A 23538-nucleotide genomic window follows, 5' to 3' on the forward strand; every position below is an offset into this window, starting at 1 on the left:
CGGTGCTGCAACTTCAACTGTCTGGTGTGCCATGCCAGCAGCAGCAGGTACCCCGAAACTAAAATGTTTGCAGATTAAAACAGTAAGGCTTTTCATTATCTTTCTGATCACTTCTTCTTTTAAACAACCAAGGAACTTGCAGCACAAATGTATTTCTTTCCCCTACTTCCCATCTCTAAAGCCACACCCACCCACACTGGGAAATTTCTCAGTTGAGGCAAACCCTCACGGCTGCATATCTCCAGTGCAGACATGCTGCAGCATTTGGCAAACCTTGCTAAGCATCCACTTCAGTGGTCACATGTCCTCTTTTTAACATTTTGTTCCTCCCCATCTCTAAGACAATGTCCACCTGCCTGGGGTGACTGCACTGTATGACCTCACCTGACTGCGCAGCTGCATATCTGTTGTGTAGACATGCTGCAGCATTCAGCGTACCTTACTAAACATCCATTTTAAAGATGGCAAGGTGTTGCTAAAACAGTGACACAAGGTCAAAAAAGGATAATGTAGATCAGAAATATTCATGTTAAACAGCCAAATCAGGGGAAAGCGCGAACGCAGTCCCCCACTACCAGAAATTATGCAGTCGAGATTCCCACATTTGGGGAATTCGCAAGGGTCAGTACAGTCGGTGTGCAATGACTGAGCCTCGCCTTGAGTGAACCACCTTCTTGATCATGGTGTCTCTCCTGCCAGGTAAGTATGAATTGGAAATGTCAGAGGCTGATACCTCTTTTTCAGGTGCCTCACTCGGCCGGACGGTGCTGCAACTTCAACTGTCTAATGTGCCATGCCAGCAGCAGCAGCTACCCTGAAACTAAAACGTTTGCAGATTAAAACAGTAAGGCTTTTCATTATCTTTCTGATCACTTCTTCTTTTAAACAACCAAGGAACTTGCAGCACAAACGTATCTCTTTCCCCTCCTCCCCATCTCTAAAGCCCCACCCACCCACACTGGGAAATTTCTCAGTTGAGGCAAACCCTCACGGCTGCATATCTCCAGTGCAGACATGCTGCAGCATTTGGCAAACCTTGCTAAACATCCACTTCAGTGGTCACATGTCCTCTTTTTTCATTTTGTTCCTCCCCATCTCTAAGGCAATGCCCACCTGCCTGGGGTGACTGCACTGTATGACCTCACCTGACAACTGCGCAGCTGCATATCTGTTGTGCAGACATACTGCAGCATTCAGCGTACCTTACTAAACATCCATTTTAAAGACGGCAAGGTGTTGCTAAAACAGTGACACAAGGTCAGAAAAGGGTAATGTAGACCAGAAATATTCATGTTAAACAGCCAAATCAGGGGAAAGCGCGAACGCAGTCCCCCACTACCAGAAATTATGCAGTCGAGATTCCCACATTTGGGGAATTCGCAAGGGTCAGTACAGTCGGTGTGCAATGACTGAGCCTCGCCTTGAGTGAACCACCTTCTTGATCATGGTGTCTCTCCTGCCAGGTAAGTATGAATTGGAAATGTCAGAGGCTGATACCTCTTTTTCAGGTGCCTCACTCGGCCGGACGGTGCTGCAACTTCAACTGTCTGGTGTGCCATGCCAGCAGCAGCAGCTACCCCGAAACTAAAACGTTTGCAGATTAAAACAGTAAGGCTTTTCATTATCTTTCTGATCACTTCTTCTTTTAAACAACCAAGGAACTTGCAGCACAAATGTATTTCTTTCCCCTCCTCCCCATCTCTAAAGCCACACCCACCCACACTGGGAAATTTCTCAGTTGAGGCAAACCCTCACGGCTGCATATCTCCAGTGCAGACATGCTGCAGCATTTGGCAAACCTTGCTAAACATCCACTTCAGTGGTCACATGTCCTCTTTTTTCATTTTGTTCCTCCCCATCTCTAAGGCAATGCCCACCTGCCTGGGGTGACTGCACTGTATGACCTCACCTGACAACTGCGCAGCTGCATATCTGTTGTGTAGACATGCTGCAGCATTCAGCGTACCTTACTAAACATCCATTTTAAAGACGGCAAGGTGTTGTTAAAACAGTGACACAAGGTCAAAAACGGGAATTTTAGATGAGATATACTGATGTTAAACAGCCAAATCAAGGGAAAGCGCGAACGCAGTCCCCCACTACCAGAAATTATGCAGTCGAGATTCCCACATTTGGGGAATTTGCAAGGGTCAGTACGGTCGGTGTGCAATGACTGAGCCTCGCCTTGAGTGAACCACCTTCTTGATCATGGTGTCTCTCCTGCCAGGTAAGTATGAGTTGGAAATGTCAGAGGCTGATACCTCTTTCCCAGGTGCCTCACTCGGCCGGACGGTGCTGCAACCATGCCAGCAGCAGCAGCTACCCCGAAATTAAAATGTTTGCAGATTAAAACAGTAAGGCTTTTCATTATCTTTCTGATCACTTCTTATTTTAAACAACCAAGGAACTTGCAGCACAAATGTATTTCTTTCCCCTCCTCCCCATCTCTAAAGCCACACCCACCCACACTGGGAAATTTCTAAGTTGAGGCAAACCCTCACGGCTGGGCAGCTGCATATCTCCAGTGCAGACATGCTGCAGCATTTGGCAAACCTTGCTAAACATCCACTTCAGTGGTCACATGTCCTCTTTTTTTCATTTTGTTCCTCCCCATCTCTAAGGCAATGCCCACCTGCCTGGGGTGACTGCACTGTATGACCTCACCTGACTGCGCAGCTGCATATCTGTTGTGCAGACATGCTGCAGCATTCAGCATACCTTACTAAACATCCATTTTAAAGACGGCAAGGTGTTGCTAAAACAGTGACACAAGGTCAAAAAAGGGTAATGTAGACCAGGAATATTCATGTTAAACAGCCAAATCAGGGGAAAGCGCGAACGCAGTCCCCCACTACCAGAAATTATGCAGTCGAGATTCCCACATTTGGGGAATTCGCAAGGGTCAGTACAGTCGGTGTGCAATGACTGAGCCTCGCCTTGAGTGAACCACCTTCTTTATCATGGTGTCTCTCCTGCCAGGTAAGTATGAGCTGGAAATGTCAGAGGCTGATACCTCTTTCCCAGGTGCCTCACTCGGCCGGACGGTGCTGCAACTTCAACTGTCTGGTGTGCCATGCCAGCAGCAGCAGCTACCCCGAAACTAAAATGTTTGCAGATTAAAACAGTAAGGCTTTTCATTATCTTTCTGATTACTTCTTCTTTTAAACAACCAAGGAACTTGCAGCACAAATGTATTTCTTTCCCCTCCTCCCCATCTCTAAAGCCACACCCATCCACACTGGGAAATTTCTCAGTTGAGGCAAACCCTCACGGCTGGGCAGCTGCATATCTCCAGTGCAGACATGCTGCAGCATTTGGCAAACCTTGCTAAAGATCCACTTCAGTGGTCACATGTCCTCTTTTTTCATTTTGTTCCTCCCCATCTCTAAGGCAATGCCCACCTGCCTAGAGTGACTGCACTGTATGACCTCACCTGACAACTGCCGAGCCGAGTGCGGGCTAACCGGGAGAATTGCTTGAAAGAAACGCGACACCGAATGAGCGCTCAGAACAAAGCCTCAATACGGTGTTTCCCGTGGTGTTTGTGGCTGCCTTGTCTTTTGCACAGAGTAAAAGACAAGGCAGCCATCGAATAGGGCCCGATTGTTCCTACTTGGTCAGCCAAGGAGCAAGGGGGAGCAAGCATCTCAACCAAGCAAAGCTCACCATGGGGAAGGTGGCTATGCCAACTGGCCTGGTGCCCTGCTCCCGCAGTGACGGACAATCGTACTCTGGTTTCTCTTCATAACGTACAAGTCTTTCGCCTTTTACTAAAGACTTCCGTGGAGAGCAGCACTAATGAGTTGTTTCTATTTTTGGCAGGCTTTACCTTTGCGGGTGAAGCCCTTTCTGTCTGTGCAAAAGAAATCTTGTTCCTGTGCAGGGTGACTTCCCTGAGTAGAGTCGCCTTACTTGTTGTGACTGTGCCGATGTTGCTTGAATGGTGCTCGCGGGAGTGCAAAGTTATACCATTTAAAAGGGCTGAAGAGTGCTCAGTGACTCTCTGGCCACCTATGGCCATAAAAAGAACACCGGGACAAGTGCGCATTGTGCCAGGAAGGGCCCTCGGACGTGAACCAGTGGACAGTTATCGCTTCTCGGCCTTTTGGCTAAGATCAAGTGTAGTATCTGTTCTTATCAGTTTAATATCTGATATGTCCGCTATACGAGGACTACATATTAAATGGATTTTTAGGAACAGGAGTTGAAAAAGGAGCTTGCTCCGTTCACTCCAAGCATCGACCCGTTACTGCAGTGCTGCTGGGAACGGTGCGCTCTTCTCTGCTCTTGTGAAAAAGCAAACAGTGGTGCAGGATGTAAGTTTCAGGGAGCCCAAGATGAAATTTTCTTTTAGTCTGCTGAGAAAAGGGAGTGAATGCGAGGCAGACTTTAACACGGCTCTGGAAGCGAGCCGTTTGCGGGCTCACCGGGAGAATTGCTTGAAAGAAACGCGACACCGAATGAGCGCTCAGAACAAAGCCTCAATACGGTGTTTCCCGTGGTGTTTGTGGCTGCCTTGTCTTTTGAACAGAGTAAAAAAAAAAGGCAGCCATCGAATAGGGCCCGATTGTTCCTACTTGGTTAGCCGAGGAGCAAGGGGGAGCAAGCGTCTCAACCAAGCAAAGCTCACCACGGGGAAGGTGGCTATACCAACTGGCCTGGTGCCCTGCTCCCGCAGTGACGGATAATCGTACTCTGGTTTCTCTTCATAACGTACAAGTCATTCGCCTTTTACTAAAGACTTCCGTGGAGAGCAGCACTAATGAGTTGTTTCTATTTTTGGCAGGCTTTACCTTTGCGGGTGAAGCCCTTTCTGTCTGTGCAAAAGAAATCTTGTTCCTGTGCAGAGTGACTTCCCTGAGTAGAGTCGCCTTACTTGTTGTGACTGTGCCGATGTTGCTTGAATGGTGCTCGCGGGAGTGCAAAGTTATACCATTTAAAAGGGCTGAAGAGTGCTCAGTGCAGCGGGTGGGCGGAGGTGCAAAGTGACTCTCTGGCCACCTATGGCCATAAAAAGAACACCGCGACAAGTGCGCATTGTGCCAGGAAGGGCCCTCGGACGTGAACCAGTGGACAGTTATCGCTTCTCGGCCTTTTGGCTAAGATCAAGTGTAGTATCTGTTCTTATCAGTTTAATATCTGATATGTTCTCTATACGAGGACTACATATTAAATGGATTTTTAGGAACAGGAGTTGAAAAAGGAGCTTGCTCCGTTCACTCCAAGCATCGACCCGGTACCGCAGTGCCGCTGGGAACGGTGCGCTCTTCTCTGCTCTTGTGAAAAAGCAAACAGTGGTGCAGGATGGAAGTTTCAGGGAGCCCAAGATGAAATTTTCTTTTAGTCTGCTGAGAAAAGGGAGTGAATGCGAGGCAGACTTTAACACGGCTCTGGGAGCGATCCGAGTGCGGGCTAACCGGGAGAATTGCTTGAAAGAAACGCGACACTGAATGAGCGCTCAGAACAAAGCCTCGATACGGTGTTTCCCGTGGTGTTTGTGGCTGCCTTGTCTTTTGCACAGAGTAAAAGACAAGGCAGCCATCGAATAGGGCCCGATTGTTCCTACTTGGTCAGCCGGGGAGCAAGGGGGAGCAAGCGTCTCAACCAAGCAAAGCTCACCATGGGGAAGGTGGCTATGCCAACTGGCCTGGTGCCCTGCTCCCGCAGTGACGGATAATCGTACTCTGGTTTCTCTTCATAACGTACAAGTCTTTCGCCTTTTACTAAAGACTTCCGTGGAGAGCAGCACTAATGAGTTGTTTCTATTTTTGGCAGGCTTTACCTTTGCGGGTGATGCCCTTTCTGTCTGTGCAAGAGAAATCTTTTTCCTGTGCAGAGTGACTTCCCTGAGTAGATTCGCCTTACTTGTTGTGACTGTGCCGATGTTGCTTGAATGGTGCTCGCGGGAGTGCAAAGTTATACCATTTAAAAGGGCTGAAGAGTGCTCAGTGACTCTCTGGCCACCTATGGCCATAAAAAGAACACCGCGACAAGTGCGCATTGTGCCAGGAAGGGCCCTCGGACGTGAACCAGTGGACAGTTATCGCTTCTCGGCCTTTTGGCTAAGATCAAGTGTAGTATCTGTTCTTATCAGTTTAATATCTGATATGTCCTCTATACGAGGACTACATATTAAATGGATTTTTAGGAACAGGAGTTGAAAAAGGAGCTTGCTCCGTTCACTCCAAGCATCGACCCGGTACTGCAGTGCCGTTGGGAACGGTGCGCTCTTCTCTGCTCTTGTGAAAAAGCAAACAGTGGTGCAGGATGGAAGTTTCTTTTAGTCTGCTGAGAAAAGGGAGTGAATGCGAGGCAGACTTTAACATGGCTCTGGGAGCGAGCCGAGTGCGGGCTAACCGGGAGAATTGCTTGAAAGAAACGCGACACCGAATGAGCGCTCAGAACAAAGCCTCAATACGGTGTTTCCCGTGGTGTTTGTGGCTGCCTTGTCTTTTGCACAGAGTAAAAGACAAGGCAGCCATCGAATAGGGCCCGATTGTTCCTACTTGGTCAGCCGAGGAGCAAGCGTCTCAACCAAGCAAAGCTCACCATGGGGAAGGTGGCTATGCCAACTGGCCTGGTGCCCTGCTCCCGCAGTGACGGATAATCGTACTCTGGTTTCTCTTCATAACGTACAAGTCTTTCGCCTTTTACTAAAGACTTCCGTGGAGAGCAGCACTAATGAGTTGTTTCTATTTTTGGCAGGCTTTACCTTTGCGGGTGAAGCCCTTTCTCTCTGTGCAAAAGAAATCTTGTTCCTGTGCAGAGTGACTTCCCTGAGTAGAGTCGCCTTACTTGTTGTGACTGTGCCGATGTTGCTTGAATGGTGCTCGCGGGAGTGCAAAGTTATACCATTTAAAAGGGCCGAAGAGTACTCAGTGACTCTCTGGCAACCTATGGCCATAAAAAGAACACCGCGACAAGTGCGCATCGTGCCAGGAAGGGCCCTCGGACGTGAACCAGTGGACAGTTATCGCTTCTCGGCGTTTTGGCTAAGATCAAGTGTAGTATCTGTTCTTATCAGTTTAATATCTGATATGTCCTCTATACGAGGACTACATATTAAATGGATTTTTAGGAACAGGAGTTGAAAAAGGAGCTTGCTCCGTTCACTCCAAGCATTGACCCGGTACTGCAGTGCCGCTGGGAGCGGTGCGCTCTTCTCTGCTCTTGTGAAAAAGCAAACAGTGGTGCAGGATGGAAGTTTCAGGGAGCCCAAGATGAAATTTTCTTTTAGTCTGCTGAGAAAAAGGAGTGAATGCGAGGCAGACTTTAACTCTGGGAGCGAGCCGGGTGCCAGCTAACCGGGAGAATTGCTTGAAAGAAACGCGACACCGAATGAGCGCTCAGAACAAAGCCTCAATACGGTGTTTCCCGTGGTGTTTGTGGCTGCCTTGTCTTTTGCACAGAGTAAAAGACAAGGCAGCCATCGAATAGGGCCCGATTGTTCCTACTTGGTCAGCCGAGGAGCAAGGGGGAGCAAGCGTCTCAACCAAGCAAAGCTTACCATGGGGAAGGTGGCTATGCCAACTGGCCTGGTGCCCTGCTCCCGCAGTGACGGATAATCGTACTCTGGTTTCTCTTCATAACGTACAAGTCTTTCGCCTTTTACTAAAGACTTCCGTGGAGAGCAGCACTAATGAGTTGATTCTATTTTTGGCAGGCTTTACCTTTGCGGGTGAAGCCCTTTCTGTCTGTGCAAAAGAAATCTTGTTCCTGTGCAGAGTGACTTCCCTGAGTAGAGTCGCCTTACTTGTTGTGACTGTGCCGATGTTGCTTGAATGGTGCTCGCGGGAGTGCAAAGTTATACCATTTAAAAGGGTTGAAGAGTGCTCAGTGACTCTCTGGCCACCTATGGCCATAAAAAGAACACCGGGACAAGTGCGCATTGTGCCAGGAAGGGCCCTCGGACGTGAACCAGTGAACAGTTATCGCTTCTCGGCCTTTTGGCTAAGATCAAGTGTAGTATCTGTTCTTATCAGTTTAATATCTGATATGTCCTCTATACGAGGACTACATATTAAATGGATTTTTGGGAACAGGAGTTGAAAAAGGAGCTTGCTCCGTTCACTCCAAGCATCGACCCGGTACTGCAGTGCCGCTGGGAACGGTGCGCTCTTCTCTGCTCTTGTGAAAAAGCAAAAAGTGGTGCAGGATGGAAGTTTCTTTTAGTCTGCTGAGAAAAGGGAGTGAATGCGAGGCAGACTTTAACACGGCTCTGGGAGTGTCTTTCGCCTTTTACTAAAGACTTCCGTGGAGAGCAGCACTAATGAGTTGTTTCTATTTTTGGATGGCTTTACCTTTGCGGGCTAAGTCTTTTCTGTTTGTGCAAAAGAAAATCATGTTGCTGTGCAGAGTGACTTCTCGGAGTAGAGTAGAGCCAAGTAGATTCTTATTTGTTGTTTCTCTATCTTTTGGTTAAGACTATGATTGCCTTCTCTGTGTCCTTGATTTTGTGCATGCTTTGGCATTAAGAACCTGTGCTTAAGAGGTATTTTTGTGCTTGATTAAAGTTTTCCAACTATATTGTAGTTAAAATTCTTTATCAAAATGTTTTTGGTTGTTTTTGCTTTCTTGCTCATTGCAGGTTGAAATACTGCAATGGCATTTGGAATTGCACCTGGAGGGTCCCCATCCAACAATGGCAAGACCCCCAGGGCTTCTAGGGCCTGAAACATCTCCCACCCATGATTGTCTTGCAGAAAAACAGAGGCTACATCCACTACCAGGGACAGCCGAAACTCTGCCGCGTGGGGAGCATGGGCATCTGTTGGACGCCTGCACAAAGGTATTTTGTCGCAAATGTAGAGAAATTGGTCACACCATCGAAGAGTGTACGAATGGCAGAAAGTGCAATCTCTGTGGAGAATAAAACCACCTCTTCAGAGATTGCCCAAAATCTTTTGCCAACAAGTTGAAATCCCTAAAAATACAGGAAGGAGGTGGAAATGGAGGGCAGTCAGAGGCAGTTGATGAGCTATTTAAAACAGCTAGGCTGGGAAATTCAAATTTACCACCAAAACCCCTGAATGGTGGACAGCAGTCAGGTGAGGCAGAAGACGGGGAGGGGCCTGCAGAAGCCCCACAAATGGAAAGCTCCTTTTAGGTTGAGGAAAGGCAAGGCAAGTTTATTTGTAGAGCACAATTCGTAAACAAAATTGCTTTACAGCTACATAAAATCACAAGAAGGCCAATAAAATAATTCCATAAAAGATAGAAAATAACTAATTAATTAACTTAAAAGCGAAGAGTGCAAATAAAATACTTTCAGTTGTCATGTGCACAGCTAAATAGAACTGTTTTAAAGTCTATTCTCTGAGCGACAGAAAGCCAGTGCAGAGACCTGAGCACTGGACTAATATGGTGATATTTTCTGGTTCTAGTCAGGACTGAATGAACTGCTCTCCATCATTGGAGGCTTAAACTTTGATTAAAAGTAACCTATAAAAGCAATAGTTTGGCTTCTAATGACTGAAACAAAACCCAGAAGAGTGGAGCAGCAGCTACCCCGGAACTAAAATGTTTGCAGATTAAAACAGTAAGGCTTTTCATTATCTTTCTGATCACTTCTTCTTTTAAACAACCAAGGAACTTGCAGCACAAATGTATTTCTTTCCCTTCCTCCCCATCTCTAAAGCCACACCCATCCACACTGGGAAATTTCTCAGTTGAGGCAAACCCTCACGGCTGGGCAGCTGCATATCTCCAGTGCAGACATGCTGCAGCATTTGGCAAACCTGGCTAAACATCCACTTCAGTGGTCACATTTCCTCTTTTTTTCATTTTGTTCCTCCCCATCTCTAAGGCAATGCCCACCTGCCTGGGGTGACTGCACTGTATGACCTCACCTGACTGCGCAGCTGCATATCTGTTGTGCAGACATGCTGCAGCATTCAGCATACCTTACTAAACATCCATTTTAAAGACGGCAAGGTGTTGCTAAAACAGTGACATAAGGTCAAAAAAGGGAATTTTAGATGAGATATACTGATGTTCAACAGCCAAATCAGGGTAAAGCGCGAACGCAGTCCCCCACTATCAGAAATTATGCAGTCGAGATTCCCACATTTGGGGAATTCGCAAGGGTCAGTACAGTCGGTGTGCAATGACTGAGCCTCGCCTTGAATGAACCACCTTCTTGATCATGGTGTCTCTCCTGCCAGGTAAGTATGAGTTGGAAATGTCAGAGGCTGATACCTCTTTCCCAGGTGCCTCACTCGGCCGGACGGTGCTGCAACTTCAACTGTCTGGTGTGCCATGCCAGCAGCAGCAGCTACCCCGAAACTAAAATGTTTGCAGATTAAAACAGTAAGGCTTTTCATTATCTTTCTGATCACTTCTTCTTTTAAACAACCAAGGAACTTTCAGCACAAATGTATTTCTTTCCCCTCCTCCCCATCTCTAAAGCCACACCCACACTGGGAAATTTCTCAGTTGAGGCAAACCCTCACGGCTGGGCAGCTGCATATCTCCAGTGCAAACATGCTGCAGCATTTGGCAAACCTTGCTAAAGATCCACTTCAGTGGTCACATGTCCTCTTTTTTCATTTTGTTCCTCCCCATCTCTAAGGCAATGCCCACCTGCCTAGAGTGACTGCACTGTATGACCTCACCTAACAACTGCGCAGCTGCATATCTGTTGTGTCGACATGCTGCAGCATTTGGCAAACCTTGCTATCTTGCATATCTCCACTGCAGACAGACAACCAAGGAACTTGCAGCAAAAATGTATTTCTTTCAGCGCATCTCCAAGCATAACCGGGAGAATTGCTTGAAAGAAACGCGACACCGAATGAGCGCTCAGAACAAAGCCTCAATACGGTGTTTCCCGTGATTTTTGTGGCTGCCTTGTCTTTTGCACAGAGTAAAAGACAAGGCAGCCATCGAATAGGGCCCGATTGTTCCTACTTGGTCAGCCGAGGAGCAAGGGGGAGCAAGCGTCTCAACCAAGCAAAGCTCACCATGGGGAAGGTGGCTATGTCAACTGGCCCGGTGCCCTGCTCCCGCAGTGACGGATAATCGTACTCTGGTTTCTCTTCATAACGTACAAGTCTTTCGCCTTTTACTAAAGACTTCCGTGGAAGGCAGCACTAATGAGTTGTTTCTATTTTTGGCAGGCTTTACCTTTGCGGGTGAAGCCCTTTCTGTCTGTGCAAAAGAAATCTTGTTCCTGTGCAGAGTCGCCTTACTTGTTGTGACTTTGCCGATGTTGCTTGAATGGTGCTTGCGGGAGTGCAAAGTTATACCATTTAAAAGGGCTGAAGAGTGCTCAGTGCAGCGGTTGGGCGGAGGTGCAAAGTGACTCTCTGGCCACCTATGGCCATAAAAAGAACACCGCGACAAGTGCGCATTGTGCCAGGAAGGGCCCTCGGACGTGAACCAGTGGACAGTTATCGCTTCTCGGCCTTTTGGCTAAGATCAAGTGTAGTATCTGTTCTTATCAGTTTAATATCTGATATGTCCTCTATACGAGGACTACATATTAAATGGATTTTTAGGAACAGGAGTTGAAAAAGGAGCTTGCTCCGTTCACTCCAAGCATCGACCCGGTACTGCAGTGCCCCTGGGAACGGTGCGCTCTTCTCTGCTCTTGTGAAAAAGCAAACAGTGGTGCAGGATGGAAGTTTCAGGGAGCCCACGATGAAATTTTCTTTTAGTCTGCTGAGAATAGGGAGTGAATTCGAGACAGACTTTAACACGGCTCTGGGAGCGAGCCGAATGCGGGCTAACCGGGAGAATTGCTTGAAAGAAACGCGACACCGAATGAGCGCTCAGAACAAAGCCTCAATACGGTGTTTCCCGTGGTGTTTGTGGCTGCCTTGTCTTTTGCACAGAGTAAAAGACAAGGCAGACATCGAATAGGGCCCGATTGTTCCTACTTGGTCAGCCGAGTAGCAAGGGGGAGCAAGCGTCTCAACCAAGCAAAGCTCACCATGGGGAAGGTGGCTATGCCAACTGGCCTGGTGCCCTGCTCCCGCAGTGACGGTTAATCGTACTCTGGTTTCTCTTCATAGCGTACAAGTCTTTCGCCTTTTACTAAAGACTTCCGTGGAGAGCAGCACTAATGAGTTGTTTCTATTTTTGGCAGGCTTTACCTTTGCGGGTGAAGCCCTTTCTGTCTGTGCAAAAGAAATCTTTTTCCTGTGCACAGTGACTTCCCTGAGTAGAGTCGCCTTACTTGTTGTGACTGTGCCGATGTTGCTTGAATGGTGCTCGCGGGAGTGCAAAGTTATACCATTTAAAAGGGCCGAAGAGTACTCAGTGACTCTCTGGCAACCTATGGCCATAAAAAGAACACCGCGACAAGTGCGCATCGTGCCAGGAAGGGCCCTCGGACGTGAACCAGTGGACAGTTATCGCTTCTCGGCGTTTTGGCTAAGATCAAGTGTAGTATCTGTTCTTATCAGTTTAATATCTGATATGTCCTCTATACGAGGACTACATATTAAATGGATTTTTAGGAACAGGAGTTGAAAAAGGAGCTTGCTCCGTTCACTCCAAGCATTGACCCGGTACTGCAGTGCCGCTGGGAGCGGTGCGCTCTTCTCTGCTCTTGTGAAAAAGCAAACAGTGGTGCAGGATGGAAGTTTCAGGGAGCCCAAGATGAAATTTTCTTTTAGTCTGCTGAGAAAAAGGAGTGAATGCGAGGCAGACTTTAACTCTGGGAGCGAGCCGGGTGCCAGCTAACCGGGAGAATTGCTTGAAAGAAACGCGACACCGAATGAGCGCTCAGAACAAAGCCTCAATACGGTGTTTCCCGTGGTGTTTGTGGCTGCCTTGTTTTTTGCACAGAGTAAAAGACAAGGCAGCCATCGAATAGGGCCCGATTGTTCCTACTTGGTCAGCCGAGGAGCAAGGGGGAGCAAGCGTCTCAACCAAGCAAAGCTTACCATGGGGAAGGTGGCTATGCCAACTGGCCTGGTGCCCTGCTCCCGCAGTGACGGATAATCGTACTCTGGTTTCTCTTCATAACGTACAAGTCTTTCGCCTTTTACTAAAGACTTCCGTGGAGAGCAGCACTAATGAGTTGATTCTATTTTTGGCAGGCTTTACCTTTGCGGGTGAAGCCCTTTCTGTCTGTGCAAAAGAAATCTTGTTCCTGTGCAGAGTGACTTCCCTGAGTAGAGTCGCCTTACTTGTTGTGACTGTGCCGATGTTGCTTGAATGGTGCTCGCGGGAGTGCAAATTTATACCATTTAAAAGGGTTGAAGAGTGCTCAGTGACTCTCTGGCCACCTATGGCCATAAAAAGAACACCGGGACAAGTGCGCATTGTGCCAGGAAGGGCCCTCGGACGTGAACCAGTGAACAGTTATCGCTTCTCGGCCTTTTGGCTAAGATCAAGTGTAGTATCTGTTCTTATCAGTTTAATATCTGATATGTCCTCTATACGAGGACTACATATTAAATGGATTTTTGGGAACAGGAGTTGAAAAAGGAGCTTGCTCCGTTCACTCCAAGCATCGACCCGGTACTGCAGTGCCGCTGGGAACGGTGCGCTCTTCTCTGCTCTTGTGAAAAAGCAAAAAGTGGTGCAGGATTGAAGTTTCTTTTAGTCTGCTGAGAAAAGGGAGTGAATGCGAGGCAGACTTTAACACGGCTCTGGGAGTGTCTTTCGCCTTTTACTAAAGACTTCCGTGGAGAGCAGCACTAATGAGTTGTTTCTATTTTTGGATGGCTTTACCTTTGCGGGCTAAGTCTTTTCTGTTTGTGCAAAAGAAAATCATGTTGCTGTGCAGAGTGACTTCTCGGAGTAGAGTAGAGCCAAGTAGATTCTTATTTGTTGTTTCTCTATCTTTTGGTTAAGACTATGATTGCCTTCTCTGTGTCCTTGATTTTGTGCATGCTTTGGCATTAAGAACCTGTGCTTAAGAGGTATTTTTGTGCTTGATTAAAGTTTTCCAACTATATTGTAGTTAAAATTCTTTATCAAAATGTTTTTGGTTGTTTTTGCTTTCTTGCTCATTGCAGGTTGAAATACTGCAATGGCATTTGGAATTGCACCTGGAGGGTCCCCATCCAACAATGGCAAGACCCCCAGGGCTTCTAGGGCCTGAAACATCTCCCACCCATGATTGTCTTGCAGAAAAACAGAGGCTACATCCACTACCAGGGACAGCCGAAACTCTGCCGCGTGGGGAGCATGGGCATCTGTTGGACGCCTGCACAAAGGTATTTTGTCGCAAATGTAGAGAAATTGGTCACACCATCGAAGAGTGTACGAATGGCAGAAAGTGCAATCTCTGTGGAGAATAAAACCACCTCTTCAGAGATTGCCCAAAATCTTTTGCCAACAAGTTGAAATCCCTAAAAATACAGGAAGGAGGTGGAAATGGAGGGCAGTCAGAGGCAGTTGATGAGCTATTTAAAACAGCTAGGCTGGGAAATTCAAATTTACCACCAAAACCCCTGAATGGAGGACAGAAGTCAGGTGAGGCAGAAGACGGGGAGGGGCCTGCAGAAGCCCCACAAATGGAAAGCTCCTTTTAGGTTGAGGAAAGGCAAGGCAAGTTTATTTGTAGAGCACAATTCGTAAACAAAATTGCTTTACAGCTACATAAAATCACAAGAAGGCCAATAAAATAATTCCATAAAAGATAGAAAATAACTAATTAATTAACTTAAAAGCGAAGAGTGCAAATAAAATACTTTCAGTTGTCATGTGCACAGCTAAATAGAACTGTTTTAAAGTCTATTCTCTGAGCGACAGAAAGCCAGTGCAGAGACCTGAGCACTGGACTAATATGGTGATATTTTCTGGTTCTAGTCAGGACTGAATGAACTGCTCTCCATCATTGGAGGCTTAAACTTTGATTAAAAGTAACCTATAAAAGCAATAGTTTGGCTTCTAATGACTGAAACAAAACCCAGAAGAGTGGAGCAGCAGCTACCCCGGAACTAAAATGTTTGCAGATTAAAACAGTAAGGCTTTTCATTATCTTTCTGATCACTTCTTCTTTTAAACAACCAAGGAACTTGCAGCACAAATGTATTTCTTTCCCTTCCTCCCCATCTCTAAAGCCACACCCATCCACACTGGGAAATTTCTCAGTTGAGGCAAACCCTCACGGCTGGGCAGCTGCATATCTCCAGTGCAGACATGCTGCAGCATTTGGCAAACCTGGCTAAACATCCACTTCAGTGGTCACATTTCCTCTTTTTTTCATTTTGTTCCTCCCCATCTCTAAGGCAATGCCCACCTGCCTGGGGTGACTGCACTGTATGACCTCACCTGACTGCGCAGCTGCATATCTGTTGTGCAGACATGCTGCAGCATTCAGCATACCTTACTAAACATCCATTTTAAAGACGGCAAGGTGTTGCTAAAACAGTGACATAAGGTCAAAAAAGGGAATTTTAGATGAGATATACTGATGTTCAACAGCCAAATCAGGGTAAAGCGCGAACGCAGTCCCCCACTATCAGAAATTATGCAGTCGAGATTCCCACATTTGGGGAATTCGCAAGGGTCAGTACAGTCGGTGTGCAATGACTGAGCCTCGCCTTGAATGAACCACCTTCTTGATCATGGTGTCTCTCCTGCCAGGTAAGTATGAGTTGGAAATGTCAGAGGCTGATACCTCTTTCCCAGGTGCCTCACTCGGCCGGACGGTGCTGCAACTTCAACTGTCTGGTGTGCCATGCCAGCAGCATCAGCTACCCCGAAACTAAAATGTTTGCAGATTAAAACAGTAAGGCTTTTCATTATCTTTCTGATCACTTCTTCTTTTAAACAACCAAGGAACTTTCAGCACAAATGTATTTCTTTCCCCTCCTCCCCATCTCTAAAGCCACACCCACACTGGGAAATTTCTCAGTTGAGGCAAACCCTCACGGCTGGGCAGCTGCATATCTCCAGTGCAAACATGCTGCAGCATTTGGCAAACCTTGCTAAAGATCCACTTCAGTGGTCACATGTCCTCTTTTTTCATTTTGTTCCTCCCCATCTCTAAGGCAATGCCCACCTGCCTAGAGTGACTGCACTGTATGACCTCACCTAACAACTGCGCAGCTGCATATCTGTTGTGTCGACATGCTGCAGCATTTGGCAAACCTTGCTATCTTGCATATCTCCACTGCAGACAGACAACCAAGGAACTTGCAGCAAAAATGTATTTCTTTCAGCGCATCTCCAAGCATAACCGGGAGAATTGCTTGAAAGAAACGCGACACCGAATGAGCGCTCAGAACAAAGCCTCAATACGGTGTTTCCCGTGATTTTTGTGGCTGCCTTGTCTTTTGCACAGAGTAAAAGACAAGGCAGCCATCGAATAGGGCCCGATTGTTCCTACTTGGTCAGCCGAGGAGCAAGGGGGAGCAAGCGTCTCAACCAAGCAAAGCTCACCATGGGGAAGGTGGCTATGCCAACTGGCCCGGTGCCCTGCTCCCGCAGTGACGGATAATCGTACTCTGGTTTCTCTTCATAACGTACAAGTCTTTCGCCTTTTACTAAAGACTTCCGTGGAAGGCAGCACTAATGAGTTGTTTCTATTTTTGGCAGGCTTTACCTTTGCGGGTGAAGCCCTTTCTGTCTGTGCAAAAGAAATCTTGTTCCTGTGCAGAGTCGCCTTACTTGTTGTGACTTTGCCGATGTTGCTTGAATGGTGCTTGCGGGAGTGCAAAGTTATACCATTTAAAAGGGCTGAAGAGTGCTCAGTGCAGCGGTTGGGCGGAGGTGCAAAGTGACTCTCTGGCCACCTATGGCCATAAAAAGAACACCGCGACAAGTGCGCATTGTGCCAGGAAGGGCCCTCGGACGTGAACCAGTGGACAGTTATCGCTTCTCGGCCTTTTGGCTAAGATCAAGTGTAGTATCTGTTCTTATCAGTTTAATATCTGATATGTCCTCTATACGAGGACTACATATTAAATGGATTTTTAGGAACAGGAGTTGAAAAAGGAGCTTGCTCCGTTCACTCCAAGCATCGACCCGGTACTGCAGTGCCCCTGGGAACGGTGCGCTCTTCTCTGCTCTTGTGAAAAAGCAAACAGTGGTGCAGGATGGAAGTTTCAGGGAGCCCACGATGAAATTTTCTTTTAGTCTGCTGAGAATAGGGAGTGAATTCGAGACAGACTTTAACACGGCTCTGGGAGCGAGCCGAATGCGGGCTAACCGGGAGAATTGCTTGAAAGAAACGCGACACCGAATGAGCGCTCAGAACAAAGCCTCAATACGGTGTTTCCCGTGGTGTTTGTGGCTGCCTTGTCTTTTGCACAGAGTAAAAGACAAGGCAGACATCGAATAGGGCCCGATTGTTCCTACTTGGTCAGCCGAGTAGCAAGGGGGAGCAAGCGTCTCAACCAAGCAAAGCTCACCATGGGGAAGGTGGCTATGCCAACTGGCCTGGTGCCCTGCTCCCGCAGTGACAGTTAATCGTACTCTGGTTTCTCTTCATAGCGTACAAGTCTTTCGCCTTTTACTAAAGACTTCCGTGGAGAGCAGCACTAATGAGTTGTTTCTATTTTTGGCAGGCTTTACCTTTGCGGGTGAAGCCCTTTCTGTCTGTGCAAAAGAAATCTTTTTCCTGTGCACAGTGACTTCCCTGAGTAGAGTCGCCTTACTTGTTGTGACTGTGCCGATGTTGCTTGAATGGTGCTCGCGGGAGTGCAAAGTTATACCATTTAAAAGGGCCGAAGAGTACTCAGTGACTCTCTGGCAACCTATGGCCATAAAAAGAACACCGCGACAAGTGCGCATCGTGCCAGGAAGGGCCCTCGGACGTGAACCAGTGGACAGTTATCGCTTCTCGGCGTTTTGGCTAAGATCAAGTGTAGTATCTGTTCTTATCAGTTTAATATCTGATATGTCCTCTATACGAGGACTACATATTAAATGGATTTTTAGGAACAGGAGTTGAAAAAGGAGCTTGCTCCGTTCACTCCAAGCATTGACCCGGTACTGCAGTGCCGCTGGGAGCGGTGCGCTCTTCTCTGCTCTTGTGAAAAAGCAAACAGTGGTGCAGGATGGAAGTTTCAGGGAGCCCAAGATGAAATTTTCTTTTAGTCTGCTGAGAAAAAGGAGTGAATGCGAGGCAGACTTTAACTCTGGGAGCGAGCCGGGTGCCAGCTAACCGGGAGAATTGCTTGAAAGAAACGCGACACCGAATGAGCGCTCAGAACAAAGCCTCAATACGGTGTTTCCCGTGGTGTTTGTGGCTGCCTTGTTTTTTGCACAGAGTAAAAGACAAGGCAGCCATCGAATAGGGCCCGATTGTTCCTACTTGGTCAGCCGAGGAGCAAGGGGGAGCAAGCGTCTCAACCAAGCAAAGCTTACCATGGGGAAGGTGGCTATGCCAACTGGCCTGGTGCCCTGCTCCCGCAGTGACGGATAATCGTACTCTGGTTTCTCTTCATAACGTACAAGTCTTTCGCCTTTTACTAAAGACTTCCGTGGAGAGCAGCACTAATGAGTTGATTCTATTTTTGGCAGGCTTTACCTTTGCGGGTGAAGCCCTTTCTGTCTGTGCAAAAGAAATCTTGTTCCTGTGCAGAGTGACTTCCCTGAGTAGAGTCGCCTTACTTGTTGTGACTGTGCCGATGTTGCTTGAATGGTGCTCGCGGGAGTGCAAAGTTATACCATTTAAAAGGGTTGAAGAGTGCTCAGTGACTCTCTGGCCACCTATGGCCATAAAAAGAACACCGGGACAAGTGCGCATTGTGCCAGGAAGGGCCCTCGGACGTGAACCAGTGAACAGTTATCGCTTCTCGGCCTTTTGGCTAAGATCAAGTGTAGTATCTGTTCTTATCAGTTTAATATCTGATATGTCCTCTATACGAGGACTACATATTAAATGGATTTTTGGGAACAGGAGTTGAAAAAGGAGCTTGCTCCGTTCACTCCAAGCATCGACCCGGTACTGCAGTGCCGCTGGGAACGGTGCGCTCTTCTCTGCTCTTGTGAAAAAGCAAAAAGTGGTGCAGGATGGAAGTTTCTTTTAGTCTGCTGAGAAAAGGGAGTGAATGCGAGGCAGACTTTAACACGGCTCTGGGAGTGTCTTTCGCCTTTTACTAAAGACTTCCGTGGAGAGCAGCACTAATGAGTTGTTTCTATTTTTGGATGGCTTTACCTTTGCGGGTGAAGTCTTTTCTGTTTGTGCAAAAGAAAATCATGTTGCTGTGCAGAGTGACTTCTCGGAGTAGAGTAGAGCCAAGTAGATTCTTATTTGTTGTTTCTCTATCTTTTGGTTAAGACTATGATTGCCTTCTCTGTGTCCTTGATTTTGTGCATGCTTTGGCATTAAGAACCTGTGCTTAAGAGGTATTTTTGTGCTTGATTAAAGTTTTCCAACTATATTGTAGTTAAAATTCTTTATCAAAATGTTTTTGGTTGTTTTTGCTTTCTTGCTCATTGCAGGTTGAAATACTGCAATGGCATTTGGAATTGCACCTGGAGGGTCCCCATCCAACAATGGCAAGACCCCCAGGGCTTCTAGGGCCTGAAACATCTCCCACCCATGATTGTCTTGCAGAAAAACAGAGGCTACATCCACTACCAGGGACAGCCGAAACTCTGCCGTGTGGGGAGCATGGGCATCTGTTGGACGCCTGCACAAAGGTATTTTGTCGCAAATGTAGAGAAATTGGTCACACCATCGAAGAGTGTACGAATGGCAGAAAGTGCAATCTCTGTGGAGAATAAAACCACCTCTTCAGAGATTGCCCAAAATCTTTTGCCAACAAGTTGAAATCCCTAAAAATACAGGAAGGAGGTGGAAATGGAGGGCAGTCAGAGGCAGTTGATGAGCTATTTAAAACAGCTAGGCTGGGAAATTCAAATTTCCCACCAAAACCCCTGAATGGAGGACAGAAGTCAGGTGAGGCAGAAGACGGGGAGGGGCCTGCAGAAGCCCCACAAATGGAAAGCTCCTTTTAGGTTGAGGAAAGGCAAGGCAAGTTTATTTGTAGAGCACAATTCGTAAACAAAATTGCTTTACAGCTACATAAAATCACAAGAAGGCCAATAAAATAATTCCATAAAAGATAGAAAATAACTAATTAATTAAATTAAAAGCGAAGAGTGCAAATAAAATACTTTCAGTTGTCATGTGCACAGCTAAATAGAACTGTTTTAAAGTCTATTCTCTGAGCGGCAGAAAGCTAGTGCAGAGACCTGAGCACTGGACTAATATGGTGATATTTTCTGGTTCTAGTCAGGACTGAATGAACTGCTCTCCATCATTGGAGGCTTAAACTTTGATTAAAAGTAACCTATAAAAGCAATAGTTTGGCTTCTAATGACTGAAACAAAACCCAGAAGAGTGGAGCAGCAGCTACCCCGGAACTAAAATGTTTGCAGATTAAAACAGTAAGGCTTTTCATTATCTTTCTGATCACTTCTTCTTTTAAACAACCAAGGAACTTGCAGCACAAATGTATTTCTTTCCCTTCCTCCCCATCTCTAAAGCCACACCCATCCACACTGGGAAATTTCTCAGTTGAGGCAAACCCTCACGGCTGGGCAGCTGCATATCTCCAGTGCAGACATGCTGCAGCATTTGGCAAACCTGGCTAAACATCCACTTCAGTGGTCACATTTCCTCTTTTTTTCATTTTGTTCCTCCCCATCTCTAAGGCAATGCCCACCTGCCTGGGGTGACTGCACTGTATGACCTCACCTGACTGCGCAGCTGCATATCTGTTGTGCAGACATGCTGCAGCATTCAGCATACCTTACTAAACATCCATTTTAAAGACGGCAAGGTGTTGCTAAAACAGTGACATAAGGTCAAAAAAGGGAATTTTAGATGAGATATACTGATGTTCAACAGCCAAATCAGGGGAAAGCGCGAACGCAGTCCCCCACTATCAGAAATTATGCAGTCGAGATTCCCACATTTGGGGAATTCGCAAGGGTCAGTACAGTCGGTGTGCAATGACTGAGCCTCGCCTTGAATGAACCACCTTCTTGATCATGGTGTCTCTCCTGCCAGGTAAGTATGAGTTGGAAATGTCAGAGGCTGATACCTCTTTCCCAGGTGCCTCACTCGGCCGGACGGTGCTGCAACTTCAACTGTCTGGTGTGCCATGCCAGCAGCAGCAGCTACCCCGAAACTAAAACGTTTGCAGATTAAAACAGTAAGGCTTTTCATTATCTTTCTGATCACTTCTTCTTTTAAACAACCAAGGAACTTTCAGCACAAATGTATTTCTTTCCCCTCCTCCCCATCTCTAAAGCCACACCCACACTGGGAAATTTCTCAGTTGAGGCAAACCCTCACGGCTGGGCAGCTGCATATCTCCAGTGCAAACATGCTGCAGCATTTGGCAAACCTTGCTAAAGATCCACTTCAGTGGTCACATGTCCTCTTTTTTCATTTTGTTCCTCCCCATCTCTAAGGCAATGCCCACCTGCCTAGAGTGACTGCACTGTATGACCTCACCTAACAACTGCGCAACTGCATATCTGTTGTGTCGACATGCTGCAGCATTTGGCAAACCTTGCTATCTTGCATATCTCCACTGCAGACAGACAACCAAGGAACTTGCAGCAAAAATGTATTTCTTTCAGCGCATCTCCAAGCATAACCGGGAGAATTGCTTGAAAGAAACGCGACACCGAATGAGCGCTCAGAACAAAGCCTCAATACGGTGTTTCCCGTGATTTTTGTGGCTGCCTTGTCTTTTGCACAGAGTAAAAGACAAGGCAGCCATCGAATAGGGCCCGATTGTTCCTACTTGGTCAGCCGAGGAGCAAGGGGGAGCAAGCGTCTCAACCAAGCAAAGCTCACCATGGGGAAGGTGGCTATGCCAACTGGCCCGGTGCCCTGCTCCCGCAGTGACGGATAATCGTACTCTGGTTTCTCTTCATAACGTACAAGTCTTTCGCCTTTTACTAAAGACTTCCGTGGAAGGCAGCACTAATGAGTTGTTTCTATTTTTGGCAGGCTTTACCTTTGCGGGTGAAGCCCTTTCTGTCTGTGCAAAAGAAATCTTGTTCCTGTGCAGAGTCGCCTTACTTGTTGTGACTTTGCCGATGTTGCTTGAATGGTGCTTGCGGGAGTGCAAAGTTATACCATTTAAAAGGGCTGAAGAGTGCTCAGTGCAGCGGTTGGGCGGAGGTGCAAAGTGACTCTCTGGCCACCTATGGCCATAAAAAGAACACCGCGACAAGTGCGCATTGTGCCAGGAAGGGCCCTCGGACGTGAACCAGTGGACAGTTATCGCTTCTCGGCCTTTTGGCTAAGATCAAGTGTAGTATCTGTTCTTATCAGTTTAATATCTGATATGTCCTCTATACGAGGACTACATATTAAATGGATTTTTAGGAACAGGAGTTGAAAAAGGAGCTTGCTCCGTTCACTCCAAGCATCGACCCGGTACTGCAGTGCCGCTGGGAACGGTGCGCTCTTCTCTGCTCTTGTGAAAAAGCAAACAGTGGTGCAGGATGGAAGTTTCACGGAGCCCAAGATGAAATTTTCTTTTAGTCTGCTGAGAAAAGGGAGTGAACGCGAGGCAGACTTTGACACGGCTCTGGGAGCGAGCCGATTGCGGGCTAACCGGGAGAATTGCTTGAAAGAAACGCGACACTGAATGAGCGCTCAGAACAAAGCCTCAATACGGTGTTTCCCGTGGTGTTTGTGGCTGCCTTGTCTTTTGCACAGAGTAAAAGACAAGGCAGCCATCGAATAGGGCCCGATTGTTCCTACTTGGTCAGCCGAGGAGCAAGGGGGAGCAAGCGTCTCAACCAAGCAAAGCTCACCATGGGGAAGGTGGCTATGCCAACTGGCCTGGTGCCCTGCTCCCGCAGTGACGGATAATCGTACTCTGGTTTCTCTTCATAACGTACAAGTCTTTCGCCTTTTACTAAAGACTTCCGTGGAAGGCAGCACTAATGAGTTGTTTCTATTTTTGGCAGGCTTTACCTTTGCGGGTGAAGCCCTTTCTGTCTGTGCAAAAGAAATCTTTTCCTGTGCAGAGTGACTTCCCTGAGTAGAGTCGCCTTACTTGTTGTCACTGTGCCGATGTTGCTTGAATGGTGCTCGCGGGAGTGCAAAGTTATACCATTTAAAAGGGCTGAAGAGTGCTCAGTGCAGCGGGTGGGCGGAGGTGCAAAGTGAATCTCTGGCCACCTATGGCCATAAAAAGAACACCGCGACAAGTGCGCATTGTGCCAGGAAGGGCCCTCGGACGTGAACCAGTGGACAGTTATCGCTTCTCGGCCTTTTGGCTAAGATCAAGTGTAGTATCTGTTCTTATCAGTTTAATATCTGATATGTCCTCTATACGAGGACTACATATTAAATGGATTTTTAGGAACAGGAGTTGAAAAAGGAGCTTGCTCCGTTCACTCCAAGCATCGACCCGGTACTGCAGTGCCGCTGGGAACGGTGCGCTCTTCTCTGCTCTTGTGGAAAAGCAAACAGTGGTGCAGGATGGAAGTTTCAGGGAGCCCAAGATGAAATTTTCTTTTAGTCTGCTGAGAAGAGGGAGTGAATGCGAGGCAGGCTTTAACACGGCTCTGGGAGCGAGCCGAGTGCGGGCTAACCGGGAGAATTGCTTGAAAGAAACGCGACACTGAATGAGCGCTCAGAACAAAGCC

General features: G+C 47.2%; 33 non-coding genes across 33 annotated transcripts; 26 read left to right on the top strand and 7 right to left on the bottom strand.

Annotated features, from left to right (window-relative positions):
• Positions 1–543: 543 nt before the first annotated feature.
• LOC140266494 (U1 spliceosomal RNA) lies at positions 544–707 on the bottom strand. The gene has a single exon (XR_011907119.1). It is a non-coding gene; the product is annotated as a U1 spliceosomal RNA (small nuclear RNA).
• Positions 708–1307: 600 nt separating this feature from the next.
• Positions 1308–1471, bottom strand: LOC140266506 (U1 spliceosomal RNA). The gene has a single exon (XR_011907130.1). It is a non-coding gene; the product is annotated as a U1 spliceosomal RNA (small nuclear RNA).
• A 600-nt stretch (positions 1472–2071) lies between these two features.
• On the bottom strand, positions 2072–2235 carry LOC140266150 (U1 spliceosomal RNA). The gene has a single exon (XR_011906806.1). It is a non-coding gene; the product is annotated as a U1 spliceosomal RNA (small nuclear RNA).
• Positions 2236–2823: 588 nt separating this feature from the next.
• LOC140321046 (U1 spliceosomal RNA) lies at positions 2824–2987 on the bottom strand. Its single transcript, XR_011918806.1, has one exon. It is a non-coding gene; the product is annotated as a U1 spliceosomal RNA (small nuclear RNA).
• Positions 2988–3726: 739 nt separating this feature from the next.
• Positions 3727–3840, top strand: LOC140320940 (U5 spliceosomal RNA). The gene has a single exon (XR_011918709.1). It is a non-coding gene; the product is annotated as a U5 spliceosomal RNA (small nuclear RNA).
• A 249-nt stretch (positions 3841–4089) lies between these two features.
• Positions 4090–4280, top strand: LOC140320415 (U2 spliceosomal RNA). The gene has a single exon (XR_011918266.1). It is a non-coding gene; the product is annotated as a U2 spliceosomal RNA (small nuclear RNA).
• Positions 4281–4690: 410 nt separating this feature from the next.
• Positions 4691–4804, top strand: LOC140266049 (U5 spliceosomal RNA). The gene has a single exon (XR_011906719.1). It is a non-coding gene; the product is annotated as a U5 spliceosomal RNA (small nuclear RNA).
• Positions 4805–5079: 275 nt separating this feature from the next.
• On the top strand, positions 5080–5270 carry LOC140320243 (U2 spliceosomal RNA). The gene has a single exon (XR_011918110.1). It is a non-coding gene; the product is annotated as a U2 spliceosomal RNA (small nuclear RNA).
• Positions 5271–5679: 409 nt separating this feature from the next.
• Positions 5680–5793, top strand: LOC140320795 (U5 spliceosomal RNA). Its single transcript, XR_011918575.1, has one exon. It is a non-coding gene; the product is annotated as a U5 spliceosomal RNA (small nuclear RNA).
• Positions 5794–6042: 249 nt separating this feature from the next.
• On the top strand, positions 6043–6233 carry LOC140320145 (U2 spliceosomal RNA). The gene has a single exon (XR_011918020.1). It is a non-coding gene; the product is annotated as a U2 spliceosomal RNA (small nuclear RNA).
• A 376-nt stretch (positions 6234–6609) lies between these two features.
• Positions 6610–6723, top strand: LOC140320941 (U5 spliceosomal RNA). Its single transcript, XR_011918710.1, has one exon. It is a non-coding gene; the product is annotated as a U5 spliceosomal RNA (small nuclear RNA).
• Positions 6724–6972: 249 nt separating this feature from the next.
• Positions 6973–7163, top strand: LOC140320345 (U2 spliceosomal RNA). The gene has a single exon (XR_011918203.1). It is a non-coding gene; the product is annotated as a U2 spliceosomal RNA (small nuclear RNA).
• Positions 7164–7567: 404 nt separating this feature from the next.
• On the top strand, positions 7568–7681 carry LOC140321032 (U5 spliceosomal RNA). The gene has a single exon (XR_011918793.1). It is a non-coding gene; the product is annotated as a U5 spliceosomal RNA (small nuclear RNA).
• Positions 7682–7930: 249 nt separating this feature from the next.
• On the top strand, positions 7931–8121 carry LOC140266238 (U2 spliceosomal RNA). Its single transcript, XR_011906885.1, has one exon. It is a non-coding gene; the product is annotated as a U2 spliceosomal RNA (small nuclear RNA).
• A 1886-nt stretch (positions 8122–10007) lies between these two features.
• LOC140266153 (U1 spliceosomal RNA) lies at positions 10008–10171 on the bottom strand. Its single transcript, XR_011906808.1, has one exon. It is a non-coding gene; the product is annotated as a U1 spliceosomal RNA (small nuclear RNA).
• An 850-nt stretch (positions 10172–11021) lies between these two features.
• LOC140265834 (U5 spliceosomal RNA) lies at positions 11022–11135 on the top strand. The gene has a single exon (XR_011906523.1). It is a non-coding gene; the product is annotated as a U5 spliceosomal RNA (small nuclear RNA).
• Positions 11136–11392: 257 nt separating this feature from the next.
• LOC140266507 (U2 spliceosomal RNA) lies at positions 11393–11583 on the top strand. Its single transcript, XR_011907131.1, has one exon. It is a non-coding gene; the product is annotated as a U2 spliceosomal RNA (small nuclear RNA).
• Positions 11584–11992: 409 nt separating this feature from the next.
• LOC140265613 (U5 spliceosomal RNA) lies at positions 11993–12106 on the top strand. Its single transcript, XR_011906321.1, has one exon. It is a non-coding gene; the product is annotated as a U5 spliceosomal RNA (small nuclear RNA).
• Positions 12107–12355: 249 nt separating this feature from the next.
• LOC140320347 (U2 spliceosomal RNA) lies at positions 12356–12546 on the top strand. The gene has a single exon (XR_011918204.1). It is a non-coding gene; the product is annotated as a U2 spliceosomal RNA (small nuclear RNA).
• A 404-nt stretch (positions 12547–12950) lies between these two features.
• LOC140321033 (U5 spliceosomal RNA) lies at positions 12951–13064 on the top strand. Its single transcript, XR_011918794.1, has one exon. It is a non-coding gene; the product is annotated as a U5 spliceosomal RNA (small nuclear RNA).
• A 249-nt stretch (positions 13065–13313) lies between these two features.
• LOC140266239 (U2 spliceosomal RNA) lies at positions 13314–13504 on the top strand. Its single transcript, XR_011906886.1, has one exon. It is a non-coding gene; the product is annotated as a U2 spliceosomal RNA (small nuclear RNA).
• A 1886-nt stretch (positions 13505–15390) lies between these two features.
• LOC140266154 (U1 spliceosomal RNA) lies at positions 15391–15554 on the bottom strand. The gene has a single exon (XR_011906809.1). It is a non-coding gene; the product is annotated as a U1 spliceosomal RNA (small nuclear RNA).
• An 850-nt stretch (positions 15555–16404) lies between these two features.
• On the top strand, positions 16405–16518 carry LOC140265835 (U5 spliceosomal RNA). The gene has a single exon (XR_011906524.1). It is a non-coding gene; the product is annotated as a U5 spliceosomal RNA (small nuclear RNA).
• Positions 16519–16775: 257 nt separating this feature from the next.
• On the top strand, positions 16776–16966 carry LOC140266508 (U2 spliceosomal RNA). Its single transcript, XR_011907132.1, has one exon. It is a non-coding gene; the product is annotated as a U2 spliceosomal RNA (small nuclear RNA).
• A 409-nt stretch (positions 16967–17375) lies between these two features.
• On the top strand, positions 17376–17489 carry LOC140265614 (U5 spliceosomal RNA). The gene has a single exon (XR_011906322.1). It is a non-coding gene; the product is annotated as a U5 spliceosomal RNA (small nuclear RNA).
• A 249-nt stretch (positions 17490–17738) lies between these two features.
• LOC140320348 (U2 spliceosomal RNA) lies at positions 17739–17929 on the top strand. The gene has a single exon (XR_011918205.1). It is a non-coding gene; the product is annotated as a U2 spliceosomal RNA (small nuclear RNA).
• A 404-nt stretch (positions 17930–18333) lies between these two features.
• On the top strand, positions 18334–18447 carry LOC140321035 (U5 spliceosomal RNA). The gene has a single exon (XR_011918796.1). It is a non-coding gene; the product is annotated as a U5 spliceosomal RNA (small nuclear RNA).
• Positions 18448–18696: 249 nt separating this feature from the next.
• LOC140266241 (U2 spliceosomal RNA) lies at positions 18697–18887 on the top strand. Its single transcript, XR_011906887.1, has one exon. It is a non-coding gene; the product is annotated as a U2 spliceosomal RNA (small nuclear RNA).
• A 1886-nt stretch (positions 18888–20773) lies between these two features.
• Positions 20774–20937, bottom strand: LOC140320985 (U1 spliceosomal RNA). The gene has a single exon (XR_011918750.1). It is a non-coding gene; the product is annotated as a U1 spliceosomal RNA (small nuclear RNA).
• Positions 20938–21787: 850 nt separating this feature from the next.
• On the top strand, positions 21788–21901 carry LOC140265836 (U5 spliceosomal RNA). The gene has a single exon (XR_011906525.1). It is a non-coding gene; the product is annotated as a U5 spliceosomal RNA (small nuclear RNA).
• Positions 21902–22158: 257 nt separating this feature from the next.
• Positions 22159–22349, top strand: LOC140266376 (U2 spliceosomal RNA). The gene has a single exon (XR_011907011.1). It is a non-coding gene; the product is annotated as a U2 spliceosomal RNA (small nuclear RNA).
• A 409-nt stretch (positions 22350–22758) lies between these two features.
• LOC140265837 (U5 spliceosomal RNA) lies at positions 22759–22872 on the top strand. Its single transcript, XR_011906526.1, has one exon. It is a non-coding gene; the product is annotated as a U5 spliceosomal RNA (small nuclear RNA).
• Positions 22873–23146: 274 nt separating this feature from the next.
• Positions 23147–23337, top strand: LOC140266377 (U2 spliceosomal RNA). Its single transcript, XR_011907012.1, has one exon. It is a non-coding gene; the product is annotated as a U2 spliceosomal RNA (small nuclear RNA).
• The last annotated feature ends 201 nt before the right edge of the window (positions 23338–23538 follow it).

Source organism: Leuresthes tenuis, unplaced genomic scaffold (assembly GCF_036924035.1).
Source record: "Leuresthes tenuis unplaced genomic scaffold, fLeuTen1.0.hap1 SCAF_12, whole genome shotgun sequence".
NCBI classification, from domain to species: Eukaryota; Metazoa; Chordata; class Actinopteri; order Atheriniformes; family Atherinopsidae; genus Leuresthes; species Leuresthes tenuis.